At 41.8% G+C, this 2,500-nt stretch overlaps 1 pseudogene; it reads left to right on the top strand.

The window, feature by feature from the left end:
• LOC137458541 (28S ribosomal RNA) overlaps positions 1 to 2,500 on the top strand; it is an 8,476-nt pseudogene that overhangs the window by 3,633 nt on the left and 2,343 nt on the right.

Genomic DNA, 2,500 nt, shown 5'->3' with positions numbered 1-2,500 from the left:
ATCTGTCCTGGGACCCCCCTGGTGAAGATGCCAGAGGACAACCCGACATGTCCATGCTGTACCACTCGGGCAGGCAATATGACGAGATTGATTGACCATCTAAAGAGAGCCCATGGGAAAAGAAAGATCAATTTCCAATGTTCCCGCTGTGGGAAGACAAATGAAAAGCATCATAGTATCTCATGCCATCTCCCAAAATGCAAAGGGGTCCAAGAGCCTACCCAGGTAGAAGGGTTTATGTGTGAAGAATGTAAAAAATGTTTTAAAACTAAAATTGGCTTGGGACAACATAAGAGATTAGCTCACCCAGCCCTGAGAAACGCAGAAAGAATTGAAGCATCTCGCCCCAAAGAGACCTCTAAAAGAGGTGCTCACAAGAAAATCTGGTCCCAAGAGGAAACAGAAATATTACAGAAACTGAATCAAGAGTTTGAAGGGAGGAAAAATATTAACAAATTGATTGCTGAAAAATTAACAACTAAAACAGCCAAACAGATCAGTGAAAAGAGAAGACTATTAAGAGAAACTGTGGTGCCAGAAAGAGAGAAAACACAAGAGAGCAAGAACAGGTTAAAAGAGGAGAGGACTGTGATTCCATCTTCTGGTGAAAGGGAGCTGCTAGCCCACTATAAAAAGACTATTAATGAAAAGCTGACATCAGGGAAGCTGCCCATCCTTAAAAATACATATAAACAAATAATTGAAGGCAAAACAGACTCATTAAAATTACTCAATGAGGTAGCTCAGGACCAATATTTGTATTTGTTTGAGAAATCAATTGAACAGAAAGTGCCAAAAAAGAGCCAACGTAAACCTCAGCAGAAGAAACCTCAAAAGGAATGGATGAGAAAAAGAGCCAGAAAGCGTGGAGAATTTCTCCGATTCCAACGCCTCTTCCGCTTAGATCGAGGGAAGTTAGCTAATATGATTCTGGATGAAAAAGACTCTGCGCAATGTGCCATCCCCCTGGAAGAGGTCAGTAACACCTTCAGATCTAGGTGGGAGTCTCAGAACTTATTTCAAGGACTTGGAGCATTCCAGTCTGTGGGGCGGGCGGATAATTCGGCTTTTAAGGAATTGATTACAGAGAAAGAGATCCTTAAGAATATCAAAGACATGAATAAAAAATCGGCACCAGGCCCTGATGGGATCACCCTGAAGGCCCTGCTTAAAATGGATCCAAATTGTGAGGAGATCAAAGAACTATTTAATCTCTGGCTGTTAAGTGGCAAAATTCCAGATGTAATAAGGGGATGCCGAACAATCCTAATACCTAAATCATCAGCGCCCGAACGCCAAAATGATATTAACAACTGGCGGCCAATTACTATTGGTTCCATCATCCTGAGACTCTATTCAAGAATCTTAACTGCGAGGTTGGCAAAGGCGTGTCCCATTAACCCCAGGCAGAGAGGCTTCATTCAATCTTCTGGCTGTGCTGAGAACTTAAAACTATTACAGCTATTAATTAGGAATGCAAAGAAACAAAAGAAACCCCTGGGGGTTGTCTTTGTCGATTTGGCCAAAGCCTTTGATTCAGTGAGCCACACCCACATCCTGGCGGTGCTAAAGCAAAAGGGCCTGGATGACCACATAATAGCATTAATTAAGGACTTCTATCAAAACATCCACACCAGAATCAAGACTAAAGAAGGAGAATCTGAGTCAATAGGAATCAAAACTGGTGTGAAACAGGGCGATCCCATGTCACCACTCCTCTTTAACCTGTGCATTGACCCTCTGTTACGTAAATTAGAAGAGTGTGGGGAGGGGTTCCAACACGAGAATGGCAAATTAACAGCTCTGGCTTTTGCAGACGACCTGGTCCTGCTGAGTAAGTCCCAATCAGGAATGGAGAAAAATATTGAAATTCTAGAAGCATTTTGTGACTTAACTGGATTAAAAACGCAGGGGGAAAAGTGCCATGGTTTCTTTATTCAACCAACTAAGGACTCTTACACCATCAATGACTGTCCTCCATGGCTTATCAGCGGTACCCCTTTAAACATGATCCACCCGGGTCAGTCAGAGAAATATCTTGGCTTGCAAATCGACCCTTGGGTGGGGATAGTTAAGCCCGAATTACAAAATAAATTAGAAGTTTGGCTCAATCGCATCGAAAGAGCCCCTTTAAAACCATTTCAAAAATTGGACATGTTAAAAGTGTACACAGTGCCTAGATTGATCTACTTAGCAGACCAGGCAAATGTAAAAGCCACCTATCTGGAAGAAATGGATTTAACAATTCGAAATAGGGTGAAAAAATGGTTACATCTCCCAGTTTGTACCTGTGATGGCATCTTGTATTCCAGCACTAAAGATGGAGGCTTAGGCTTAGCCCGATTGGCTGGGTTAATCCCTAGTATCCAAGCTAGACGATTACACAGATTGGCAAATTCATCAGATGAAGCAGTTAAAACTGTAGTTAAAAATAATGATATTGATAAAGATTATGAAAAATTGTGGATATCAGCAGGGGGAGACAAAGAGAAAATACCAT

This window comes from Melanerpes formicivorus, unplaced genomic scaffold (genome assembly GCF_026170545.1).
Source record: "Melanerpes formicivorus ecotype bairdi unplaced genomic scaffold, bMelFor1.0.p_v2 SCAF_256, whole genome shotgun sequence".
NCBI classification, from domain to species: domain Eukaryota; kingdom Metazoa; phylum Chordata; class Aves; order Piciformes; family Picidae; genus Melanerpes; species Melanerpes formicivorus.
Note: the sequence above shows the minus strand (reverse complement) of the source record. Positions and strands in the feature narration are given on the sequence as shown.